Source organism: Terrapene carolina, unplaced genomic scaffold (genome assembly GCF_002925995.2).
Source record: "Terrapene carolina triunguis isolate 2854851 unplaced genomic scaffold, T_m_triunguis-2.0 Scaffold190, whole genome shotgun sequence".
Taxonomy (NCBI): domain Eukaryota; kingdom Metazoa; phylum Chordata; order Testudines; family Emydidae; genus Terrapene; species Terrapene triunguis.
In genome coordinates, this window is record NW_020664541.1 from 781,510 (window position 1) to 795,029 (window position 13,520).

The window sequence follows — 13,520 nt, forward strand, 5'->3', positions numbered from 1 at the left end:
TTAGCAAAGAAAGGGTGAAAATTTTAGCAAACAGGAATGCTCTGATCCCATTGCGTGGTCATTTAAACAAATAGCTACGCATCACAGAACCAAGATGACTTTTTATATGATGTTGCTCATTACTGGTTTTGGAAAACCTTGAACAGAATACTACATTAACACACCTATTTGTATAACTATAGTATCTCCTTCACCCTCTCATCCCAGGATATATATCAAAGAGGGTACACTGCCTCAATTTGCCAAAGCAGATAGAGCAACTAATTTCAATTCCAAGTGCAACCACAGATTTTAAATCTAATGACATTTGTTGCATTGTAACTTCTATCTAAGCTCTCGGAATATAAAATCTTTGGGGGAAAGGACCATCTTTTTGTTGTGTGCACATGATGCTAGAACAACGAGCCTCCACTAGGGACCTCACAGTAGTACTGCAATACAAATACATTGTAAACACTGCAACAACTACCACCCCTCTAATACTGCATTTAAAAATCTAGAAATTAGAGGAAGACTGTTTAAGGGTCCGCACCATGTGTAAAATAAGCAGGGTTTGAACAGGAGGTTGCCATTTGAGGTGAAGGAGAATTGAAATTATATCCATTGGGCCAGATGCTAACCTAGGTTCACAGAACTATCGCTGGTTTTCCAATCTGTTAAAAGGATTCCATTAATATCATCAGATGGTTTACACATTCTGCAGATAGGCAATCGTAACGTACTTATGTATGCCAATCAACTAGAGGAAGAATTCTGCTGTATGACATGCTCCAAGTTATACTGATAGGATACCATGTGAAATTTTCATTTTACTTTTAACAATCTGCATTTTCAGCACTCTTCCAGACTGTTTGCAAAGTATGGATAAAGCCATCAGCTTATTGAGGGCCACAGTATTGTGCGTACTTATAGCTCATATGGATCATGATATGCGGTGAAGAACAGCCTGAAAGGCTGAAAAATTGACTGATTTGGGTAATGCAGCATTCTGGCATTCTTCAAATTACAGTGAAACCCCGCTATAACACGACGATTGGGGTCCAAAAAATTTGATCGCGATAAATGCGGGGTTGCAGTATAGTGGGGTTACGAAAAGTTTACCATTTAAAGCCGGTCAGTTTCAAGCCGGTCAATTTCTCTTGGGCAGAGAGCAGGGGAGATGTGCAAGGGGCAGAGGAAGAGTGAGGAGCAGCTGGGGAGGAGAATGGCTCTTCCTGCCAAAAGGAGAAGCAGGGGTAAGGGGGAAGAGGCCGTGAAGAAGGCACGTTCCTTTTTTTGTTTTTTGGTGCGCTTGGGGCGGCGGGAGCCACCTTATGATCACGCTATATCCGAATTCGCATTATCACAGGGCGCGTTATAGCGGGGTTTCCCTGTATATAAAAGTTATCAATTAGACTAATTCCAACTGTTGGGAGCTATTTAGATCAATGCTAGTGCTCTTAAAGGAAGACCGTTATCTGGAACTGAAGAAAAATGCACATGTAAAGGCTCTCTGTAATAAAGGTGCAATACACAGGAGTGCTGGTAAGAGACTTAGCTTTATTCCTCAGTCCCAGATACTAGACATGGGACAGGTCTGCAAAGCTGAATGCCCTTCTCGCATTAGAGTGATCAGTATCCACTGACTCCAGTAGCTACTGTTACACTCTTGAGTTTGACAGTTTTACTTTACCAAGAGGGTGTTCATGGAAGACAAACTACTTCGGTCATCAAGCATGACTCCTGTCTTTTGCTCTGATCTACTTTCTGGCTCCTCATTACCAATGCAGCTAGCCTGAAATATTTTAACCTTCAGTCAGAGCAGGAATTACAATTCAATCAGAGGATTACAACCAACTGAGGTGGGGGAGGCAGTAACTAAAGCAAACCTGACAGGCTACATCAGACTTTGACCTGCTAGAATTTCTTGTATAACAAAAGGGGACTATAATCAAATGAGCATACACAATTACTGCTGTTTAGCTAAAGAACTTCTCCTCTAAATGGCATACTTACAATTTGGATACAAAAAGTCAGCTATAAACCTAATGGCATCAAAAATGTGGGCATGTTGAATAAGTCACACAACCACATATATGATAACAAGCAGTGATAAGTCATCACTCTTGAATTATGTCAACTCTAATTTGTGCAAATAGTTTTTATCACGCTGCATGTTCTCCCCCCTTCCCCCACCAACTTCCACTATTTCACAAATCATAGTATTGCGTAGGTTTCAAACCATCTAAGGCTCTATTCAGAATCAGAAGCTGCAGCTGAATTTGGCAGCTCATTTGTCCTGCCAGGAGCACATACCAGCACTTTTGGATCCACACCGGCTACTTGCTAGGTGAAGGGTTAAAATCCATGTGCATGTTATATAACAACCTGGTATATGGATTGTGCCAGCTCTTTTTCAGACCCAAAGTCCAGAGTTTGGTCTGGAGACCAGAGGCCTAGCTAATAGTGATCAGCTAAGAGAAAGCTGAGGTAAACAAAATAACATTGCCTTTGCTAAGATCTGCTTGGTCAGTAGAAATGCCAGATGTTGAAGCAATAACTGAATAATTATGTTTCATCCAATGTTTCAAATTGAACAAAGAATCCCTGTTCCTATTGTGTTTCTCCTGAAGGGAAAACAGTCTTCCCACAGATCCAACCTTGAGTTTATGAAATATTGGCACATGTCACTATAATGATATGGCATCCTTCCACCTCCCTTCCAAGGGACCAATGCCCTGCCTTAAGACATAAAGGAGACAATCTCTATTTTCATATGCTTTCACTGTTTCTTTGCTTTATCCCCTAGACATGTACCTGTCGGACAATCAAAGGAGTTACTCCATTCCTATGGACCCCAAATCAGAATTCAACATATATATTTTATATTAATAACATTTTATCAAAGTATTAATTAAATGTTAACTTGCTAATTTGAGACCATGGGCGGAGACATTATGTAACCTTTTAACCATTGGCTAATGTGCTATCTTGTCTTGCTGCAAAACCTATCCTGGGGTGTGGAACTGCCTACCCCGTCACTTTCCCCCGCCCATGGAAAATCTATATATTTCATTGTAATCAATTGATTGACAGTGTCTCTGAGCCTAATAAGCCAGGTGACACTCCGCCAGCGCTGTGTGTAATAAACCCCTATGCTTTGACCTCTACATGGTGTGGATTTATGTCCTTCACTAGGTACTAGGTAGAACATACGGTGTTGGTTTTGACTTAGAAAGTCCTAAATCACCTGGCAACTACTTATCTGAAATACCACCTTCCTTCACAAGCCACATTGTCACAGTTGTGGTCAGCAGGAGTACCTAAGCTAGATCTCTACTTGTGTAAGAGAGAGATAGCTGGTGGGATGTTCTCTGGGAGGACCATTCATCTTCAGAAAGAAGACAGAGTACCACTTATTTCCATAAAGCTAAAAATGTGCAAGAGTTTCCACAGTAACGGACTGATGGAAGGTGGGGGTTAGAAGGGTGAGGATATAATAAAGGGAACAGTTTAGCATAAAAGCAGAAGATAGCTCACCACTTTAACTAATGCCACATAGTAATGTTTGTAGGCATCATTACAGAGATAAGTTTAAGAAGGGATTTAAAAGATAAGGAAGAAGCCTTATCAATTTTGATGGAGAATTTTTCCCATACATAAAAAAGCAACATGGAAGACAACATGGAGGTGCTTGAAGCTACATCTAGCAAATAATGGATTTTTAGGTTCATTGGCAATTTTGAAAAGTCAGAAAAAAACTGTTCATGCTGACTTTCACTTTTTATAAGTACAGTAATTAAATAGTCATTTGAGCAGGGACTTGCGCTTGGGTCTCCCAAATGCTAGGTCAGTTCCCCAACCACTAGGCTAGAGTGTCATTCCCACTCTCCTTCCCTGGTCCAATGACTATCCATTGTCCTTCATAGTGACAATTCAGTTATTCATGACGACAATGGCCAAAAAGATAATGAGAATGACTACAACATGGTATTTAGGGCATGCACCTGTGAGGTGGGAGACGCAAGTTTAAGTCCCTGTGGAATGTCTTCAAGAGGAGAGATTGAGAAAGCCCACACCAGATTATCCCAAAACCCAGTGGCCAGGGCACTCTCCTATAATAGAGGAGACCCAAGTTCAAATCCCTGCTCTACATTGGGGGGGAGATTGAATCCAGGTCTCCCACATCCCAGGTGAGTGCCTAACCACTGGACAAATACTATTTATCCAAAAAGTTTTGCCAAGCTCTACTTGAGGCTAGCTTCAGTGGCAGAATGAAGACGTGGGTCAGTGGCTTTATAAATTAATGTTTATGTCTGATTTATTAACCACATTTCTTTTTTGTATTTTTTATTCTTGTTGATGCTTTAAAAAAAAATCAGTGTTGTGTGCAATGGGAAACATCACAAATCTGGAAAATTGGATACTGGTCCATCAGCACTGAGTCATAACGGTTCAGTCATATAATTAATAGGAGGCCAACATTTCCCAGCAGGACTCTGTGGGAACCCAAAGGCACCTGCATTAGGCTGGGAAGGGCTCCCTGCTGTCCCCTAAAAAATGGCTGCAGCAGGACAGGAAGAGTTCCAAGCTTGCAGGGTTTACCTCCCATCTGAGCATGAGTACGTGTAATGTTTTTGGTGAGCTGCCTCATGTGCATGGCTGCTGCAGCCCGACCTACTTATGCTCTATTGCCACTTCCTTTTTCTGATCCCTTATCTTGCAAGAACAGATTAGTTAGGCTCTGTGTACACTATACAAATAATTCCTTACCAAAATTGTGTTTAGAAGTGGTAAAAAAAAAGTCAATGTTCCACAGAAAATTTTGAAAATTTTTAATTGGCAAAAACAAAATTTAATATTTCTGCTTTTTAAAGCTGTTCAGTAAAAATGTTCTATTTTTGAAAGCCCAAAACTAAAAAAAGTACCAAAAAATTCCAGTTTAGTTTGCTTGTCAAAAAATATGTAAAATTTTGATCCATTTTGGTTAAAAAGACATTTTTTGATGAAAAGCATGTTGAGACTATTTTGACTAGCTTTAGTTGTGATACTGTTGTTCTGGCTAGCAGCAATAGTCTAAAGAAAAAAAAAAAAAAGTTAGCATAGAAGGGAAAAAGGGAAACATACTGTGGCCAGATAGACAGACATTTTCTCTAGTTCCTCTCTGCAGAGACTCCACTCCCTCTCCTATCCATCAGCATCACTTTCATGAAGTGTAACAGATTCTATGAGTGTTCCTGCTGTGAGGTCTTTTGTGGGTCCCTGTCCTTTTTCCAAGTTAAAACTGGTGGTCTGAACTCAAACAGGGATCCAGGTTCTCAGCACATTCTGTACGTCTTTCCAACAATTTATTAAAATTGGTAGGGGCTATGAAACATTGTATCCCACAGGGCTTCAAAAAACAGGCCCTTTTATAAAACAGTTACAGAAGCAATGACAAAGGTGTTGGTCAAGAGCTGCAATCGAACTGGCTGAAGAGGCTTTTAACCTATGTGATTATGTTTAAATGAGCACATTTGGAGGCTAGAACCTTGCCTCCAACCAGATTACTATACCACATTCAAACATCTCTTACTAAAAGGTTCTTGGTTTGCCACTGCAGAACTGGAGTAACAGTGATGAATCAGGCCCACAAAATTGAAATCTAAATGTATTTTTAAGAAATTACTCCTCATTTCCCTCTCCATCCCATGGAAACCGTTCAGTATTACTTTTGTGATCATCACAGGTGTCTGTTGATATGGCACTTCCCATTCTCTGCCCCTTCTCCTGAATCGCAGCAACCAGATCAGGGCTTTCAAGAACATACGTTACTGCTGCTTGCCCCAACCTGCTCAAATTATCATCATTAGCAGAATCTTGATTAGGATTACAAAAGGGAAGTGCGTATCACCAACCTTACTTAGCAACAGTTTCCTTTTAAAAAAACCACTGCAGCGGCTGCTGCTGACTGGGAAGGGTGTTGATGGTATGCTCTCTGAAGTCAGGCTCAGACTAATGCTGCCCAGGGAAATGGGAAATTTGCAGGCTTTTCAAATGCAAAAAATTAAATAGACAACTTTTGTGTATTTATACCTAAAATTTTACAGGTATATCTAAAAGAGCACTTTTGTTATTTACCAGTATTACTACTACTCTTAATGTGTTTTTAAATATTAGATTTTCTTGGACAGATTATAAAATTTACATATGGAATTTTACAATTTATGGAACATTAAAGTTAGAAGAAAATTAAAAATCAAGTAACAACATATGCACCTAGTCCATAAATGCACATCCAGGGTACGTAGAGACATTTGACTGCATTTAGCCAATGCACATCTCATCATGTTACTGCTCATTTACACTAAATTGCTATGCAGCTTGGTATGCATAAAGACAACCAGAATCCAAGCAACTAATCGAAAGGTGTCCAGGGATTAGTATAAATTATTTTCCAGTGTTATTCTCATCAAACTGTAAAAATAGGCTAATGGAGTTTTGATCTGTGTGGTTACATCAGACAACCAATCAGGCAATGTCCTTTTTCTCTATTTGTGAGAATTCTGTCATAATTCATTGCATAGCGTACATTAAACCTTTAGAAGTTGACTGTTCGCTTGGGGTATTTTTAATAAGAGCAATTAAAGTTACAGAACTTATTGAGCCTATACAGGGAAAGCAATTCAGCTGTGATTGAATGTTCACAGGAATTAGGGAGGGAGACAGCAGTTTGCAGCTGCGAGGGAAGAGGGAGGAGTCACGTTGAGAGGAAGAGAAGAGTAATAGAGATGAAGGCTGGGTCTCTTGTAAAGAAGGACAGAAGGGACTGGGAATTGACACATTTGCTTGCTCAGCACTTCAGTATTCTAAGGGTTAAATCAATCTGGCCACTTCAGCTTGGGTGGGGAACCGCACTAGTGAGTCTACTGGGGAAAGGTCTGCACCGGGGGAGTACATGTTTTGAAAGGTTTCAGAAAATATCTTCCATTGTAAAGGTTCTCTTAGTTCTCTTCCCTTAGTTAACCCTAGACTAATGGTTCCCAAATTTTATTGATTCACATTCCCACCTTAAGAACATAAGAACGGCCATACTGGGTCAGACCAATGGTCCATCTAGCTCACTATCCTGTCTTCCAACAGTGGCCAGTGCCAAATGCTTCAGAGGGAATGAACTGAACAGAGCAATTACTGAGTGATCCATCCTCAGTCATCCACTTCCAGCTTCTGGCAGTCAATAGGCTTAGGGACACCCACAGCATGTGGTTGTGTCCAGCCATCCTGGACAATAGTTACATTTTTGGCCTTCACAACATCCCATGCAACGAGTTCCACAGGTTGACTGTGCATTATGTGAAGTACTTCCTTTGCTTGTTTTAAACCTACTGCCTATCAATTTCATTGAGTGACCCCTTAGTTCTCATGTTATGTGAAGGGGTAAATAACACTTCCTTATTCACTTTCCCCACACCATTCATGATTTTATAGACCACTATCACATTAGTCATCTCTTTTCTAGATGAACAGTTCCAATCTTTTTAAACTCTCCTCATATGGCAGCAGTTCCATACCCCTAATCATTTCCACATGGACTCTTCCCGAGGGTCGAAATGACAGTCTGGACCTATACATAGAATGCTTCCGCCGACGTGCACAGGCAGAAATTGTGGAAAAACAACATCGCTTGCCTCATAACCTAAGTCGTGCAGAACGCAATACCATCCACAGCCTCAGAAACCACCCTGACATTATCATCAAAGAGGCTGATAAAGGAGGTGCTGTTGTCATCATGAACAGGTCTGACTACCAGAAGGAGGCTGCCAGACAACTCTCCAATACCAAATTCTACAGGCCACTTTCCTCAGATCCCACTGAGGAATACACTAAGAAACTGCACCATCTGCTGAGGACACTCCCTACACTAACACAGGAACAAATCAACATACCCTTAGAGCCCCGACCGGGGTTATTCTATCTACTACCTAAGATCCACAAACCTGGAAATCCTGGATGCCCCATCATCTCGGGCATTGGCACTCTCACTGAAGGACTGTCTGGATATGTGGACTCCCTACTCAGACCCTACGCCACCAGCACTCCCAGCTATCTCCGTGACACCACAGATTTCCTGAGAAAACTACAATGCATTGGTGACCTCCCAGAAAACACCATCCTAGCCACCATGGATGTAGAGGCTCTCTACACAAACATCCCACATACAGATGGAATACAAGCTGTCAGGAACAGTATCCCTGATGATGACACAACACAACTTATTGCTGAGCTCTGTGACTTTATCCTCACGCACAATTATTTCAAATTTGGTGACAACATATACCTCCAGACCAGTGGCACCGCTATGGGCACCCGCATGGCCCCACAATATGCCAACATTTTTATGGCTGACCTGGAACAACGCTTCCTCAGCTCTCGTCCACTCATGCCCCTTCTCTACCTACGCTATATTGATGACATCTTCATCATCTGGACCCATGGGAAAGAGACCCTGGAAGAATTCCACCATGATTTCAACAGCTTCCACCCCACCATCAACCTCAGCCTGGACCAATCTACACGGGAGGTCCACTTCCTAGACACCACCGTACAAATAAGCGATGGCCACATTAACACCACCCTATACCGAAAACCCACCGACCGCTATGCCTACCTTCATGCCTCCAGCTTCCACCCCGGTCACACCACACGATCCATCATCTACAGCCAAGCACTGAGGTACAATCGCATCTGCTCCAACCCCTCAGACAGAGACCAACACCTACAAGATCTTCACCAAGCATTCTCAAAACTACGATACCCACACAAGGAAATAAAGAAACAAATCAACAGAGCCAGACGTATACCCAGAAGCCTCCTGCTACAAGACAGGCCCAGAAGAGAAACCAACAGAACTCCACTGGCCATCACCTACAGTCCTCAGCTTAAACCTCTCCAACGCATCATCAGTGATCTACAACCCATCCTGGACAATGATCCCTCACTTTCACAGACCTTGGGAGGCAGGCCAGTCCTCGCCCACAGACAACCTGCCAACCTTAAGCATATTCTCACCAGCAACCATGCACTGCACCATAACAACTCTAACTCAGGAACCAACCCATGCAACAAACCTCGATGCCAACTCTGCCCACATATCTACACCAGCAACACCATCACAGGACCTAACCAGATCAGCTACAACATCACCGGCTCATTCACCTGCACGTCCACCAATGTTATATATGCCATCATATGCCAGCAATGCCCCTCTGCTATGTACATTGGCCAAACTGGACAGTCACTACGCAAGAGGATAAATGGACACAAGTCAGATATCAGGAATGGCAATATACAAAAACCTGTAGGAGAACACTTCAACCTCCCTGGCCACACAACAGCAGATGTAAAGGTAGCCATCTTACAGCAAAAAAACTTCAGGACCAGACTCCAAAGAGAAACTGCTGAGCTCCAGTTCATTTGCAAATTTGACACCATCAGATCAGGATTAAACAGAGACTGTGAATGGCTATCCAACTACAGAAGCAGTTTCTCCTCCCTTGGTGTTCACACCTCAACTGCTAGCAGAACACCTCACCCTCCCTGATTGAACTAACCTCGTTATCTCCACACTGATTTATACCTGCCTCTGGAGATTTCCATTACTTGCATCTGAAGAAGTGAGGTTCTTACCCACGAAAGCTTATGCTCCCAATACTTCTGTTAGTCTCAAAGGTGCCACAGGACCCTCTGTTGCTTTTTACTAATCATTTTTGTTGCCCTTCTCTGTACTTTTTCAAAATTTAATTTTTTTTTGTAGATAGGGTGACCAGAACCAGCTGATAGTATTTAAGATTTGAGTGTACTATGGATTTATATAGTGTAATTGATATTTCCTGTGTTTCCTATCCCTTTCCTAATGATTCCTAACATTGTTGGCTTTTTTGCCTGTCGATGCACATTGGGCTGACATTTTCAGAGAACTATCCACAATGACTTCAAGATCTTTTTCTTAAGTGGTAACAGCTAATATAGACCACACCATTTTGTATGTATAGTTGGGATTACATTTTCTAATGTGAAATTCAACATTGATAAATGCAAAGAAATGCATCTGCCATTTTGTTTCCCAGTCACCCAGTTTTATGAAATCCCTTTTTAACTCTTTGCAGTCAGCTTTGGACTTAACTATCTTGCATAATTTTGTATCATCTGCAAACTTTGCCACCTCACCATTTATCCCCTTAGATTATTTATGAACATGTTGAACAGCACCAGTCTCTGTACAGTTCCTTGAGGAACCCTGCTATTTACCTCTCTACACTTTGAAAACTGACCATTTATTCCTATCCTTTGTTTCCTATCTTTTACCAGGTACTGATCCATGAGAAGACCTTCCCTCTTATCCCATTACTGCTTACTTTACATAAGAGCCTTGGTGAGGGACCTTGTCAAAGGCTTTCTTAAAGTCCAAGTGCACTCTATCCACTGGATCACTTTTGTCCATGTTTGTTGAACCCCTCAAAGAATTCTAATAGATTGGTGAAGCATGACTTCCTTTTACTAAAGCTGTGTTGACTATTCTCCAATGTACTTCGTTCATCTATGAGTCTAAAAATTCTGTTCTTTACAAAGGTTTCAACCAATTTGCCTGGTACTGAAGTTAAGCTTAACAGCCTGTAATTGCCAGGACTGCCTCTAGAGCCTTTTAAAAAAAGTTGACATTACATTAGCAACCCTCCAGTCATCTGGTAGAGAGGCTGATTTAAGCAATAGGTTACATACCACAGTTGTTAGTCCTGCAATTTCATATTTGAGTTCCTTCAGAATTCTTGAGTGAATACCATTTGTTCCTGGTGACTTATTGTTCTTTAATTTGTCAATTTTTTCCAAAACCTCCTCTACTAATACCTCGGTTTGGGACAGTTCCTCAGTTTTGTCACCTAAAAAGAATGGCTCATGTGTGGGAATCTCTCTCACATCCTCTGCCGGGAAGGATGTAAAGAATTCACGTAGCTTCTCCACAATGGCCTTGTCTTCTTTGAGTGGTTCTTTAGCACTCTGATCATCCAGTGGCCTCACAAATTGCTTGGCAAGCTTCCTGGTTCTGACATACTTAAAAATATGTTTGCTGTTAATTTTTGTGTCTTTTGCGTGTTTGCGTCTTCAAATTCTTTTTTGGCCTGCTTAATTATAATTGGTGAACATCAAGCTCAGACACCTTAGTTTGGGCACTCCTGCCCTAGACTATAGGCTGATCTAAATAGAGAGGGGATTTTACAGGGAAGGAAAGAATAGAGTCAGGTTGAAAACAAAATGTAGCCTGCCCCAAGAAACAAATCACTCACTAATTTGCTGATGTGCATCTGCTCTACTCACGTTTAAACCTCTCTCATCCTTCAGTGAAGGAAGTGTAAGGATTATATATACAAAAGATGGTCAGATCTGATATATAGAGAAAATTACTTGTTAGAAAACACAGCATGACATAAAACTTCTAGTCCAGAAGTTAAAGTCAGTCTGCCCATATATTTGTGACCCTGAAATTATACATAACATTACTGTTGTCAAGTGAAAAGTGTGAAGTGAGGTTTTTTACCCACGAAAGCTTATGCCCAAATAAATCTGTTAGTCTTTAAGGTGCCACCAGACTCCCTGTTGTTTTTCTGGATACAGACTAACACTGCTACCCCCGATAAGTGAGAAGAGAGCTATTTCTGCCTCCAAGCTCTTTGTATACAGCTGGAACAGGACCCAGTGCCAGAATTTATGCTCCACTTCAGGTCGGTAAATCTCTGGGTTAATCCATCTGAACACAGCTCTATCACACATTTTCTATTTCACACTCCTTCCAACTAGTGCCACAGAGTGATGTTCTGCAGGGATGGAACTAGAACACAGGTTTGTGGGATGGCTGACATCTCCATGCCATTATCAGGCATGGACCCATGGTAGGACTGCATGAATTATCACACAGACCTTGTGGAAACAAACACCAGCAGCAGTAGCACCTCAGAAGGCTGGGCTGACAGCTTATCTCATGGCACCTGATTGGTCTATTTAAGCCCAAGAGGAGCTCCAGGAAGTGTTGATGCAATGAGGTGACTTCCCCCACCAGCCATAGTGGCAGACCCGCCTTTTGCTCGCTCTCTGACTCCCAACACCAGCTTGGACCCTCTGCGTTTGCCCTTGAATGATCTTGACCCCTGGCTTCAGTACTTGGGCTCTGTCTCTGGCTCTGCCCCCTGGTTTCAGTCCTGGGACTCTGACTTTTGACCCCTAGTTTTGGTACTGAAGCTCTGATTTCAGCTTTGACTCCTGGCTTTAGCATTTGAACTCTGGCTCTATTCCTGCCCCATGGGATCAGTATGTGGACCCTGCCCCCAGTCCCGAATTCAGGCTACTGCCCTTAGTTTCTGACCCTCATTCTGACCCCTGGTCTCTGGCATCGACCCTGGCCACCAGGCCTGAGTGACACAGAGAGAAAGGGGACCCTAGACCGGTGTTTGGAAAAATCCAAGAATATATGCATTTGAAATTCTTACAACTATTCCAGCAGAAGCGCCACCTAATTTTCACCTCAGATGGCCAGTCTTGCTCCGCTCTGCAGAAATAACAGGGTAAAAGTGACAGCCGGAGATGTTGGCACAGCCCCACATCTTGCCCAGGAACTCCAGGCAGCTTGGCAAATCTTAGCGCCAGCCAGGGCCCCTTACTTGTTTCAAACATGTCAGTGACAGGCTTAATTCCAGACACTGGTCATCCGACCAGGCAAGTTCTGCATTATTTATATTTTAGCTTAGCATTAAGATAAGAGTTGCTTTGTCAAGTGCAGATCACATCAATCACAGTCAGCTTCCAAAGCTGTAGAAAAACCCAAATACGAGCAATATTGTGTGACAAGCAGTGCATTTCTGGATCTCATTATATCTTGGGCAATGGGACTTTAATCACCATGGAAATACACAACCTGGATGGTGGTATTGCTGTTATATATGGAAAACAGAAAACTGCACTGAAGACCATTTACAATAGGGAATATGTTTCAAAGTATCCCTATGCAATTTCCATGAAAAGAGTGGTACTCAAAGTTGATCTGTGCAGCTGCTTCTGTCTCAATGAAGAATTACGAATTTGATCAGTCACTTCCCACTAATTTAGTCCCAAACCAGGCTTCCCTTAGGGTTTCCAGAAGCTAACTAGCTAAACACAAGAAACCCTAGTTGCTTACCATAGTAAGTGTGGTTCTTCAAGATGATTTGCAAGAAGGGCAAGGAGGCTGGATTAGGGTGACCAGATGCCCTGATATTATTGGGACCATCCTGATATTAGGGGCTTTGTCTTATATATGCAATATACCCCGGAAAAAAAAAGTGTTCCTATTTTTCACACTTGCTATCTGGTCACCCTAAGGTTGATCCAAATGAGTGAGTTATTCTTCTTCTCACAATTACTCATGTGAATCCTTCTTTTTAATAGATTAACAAGCACTAGTGACCCTCCATAGCTGCTGTTTACTAGAGGTTTCTGGGAATATTCTTTTCTCAGAAAGGGGACAATTTCCAAAG

At 42.0% G+C, this 13,520-nt stretch overlaps 1 protein-coding gene across 1 annotated transcript in view; it reads right to left on the reverse strand.

Moving 5' to 3' along the window:
• The window catches only part of IL17RA (interleukin 17 receptor A), a 44,059-nt gene that overhangs the window by 29,105 nt on the left and 1,434 nt on the right, over positions 1-13,520 (reverse strand). The gene's annotated exons all lie outside the window — the stretch shown is intronic.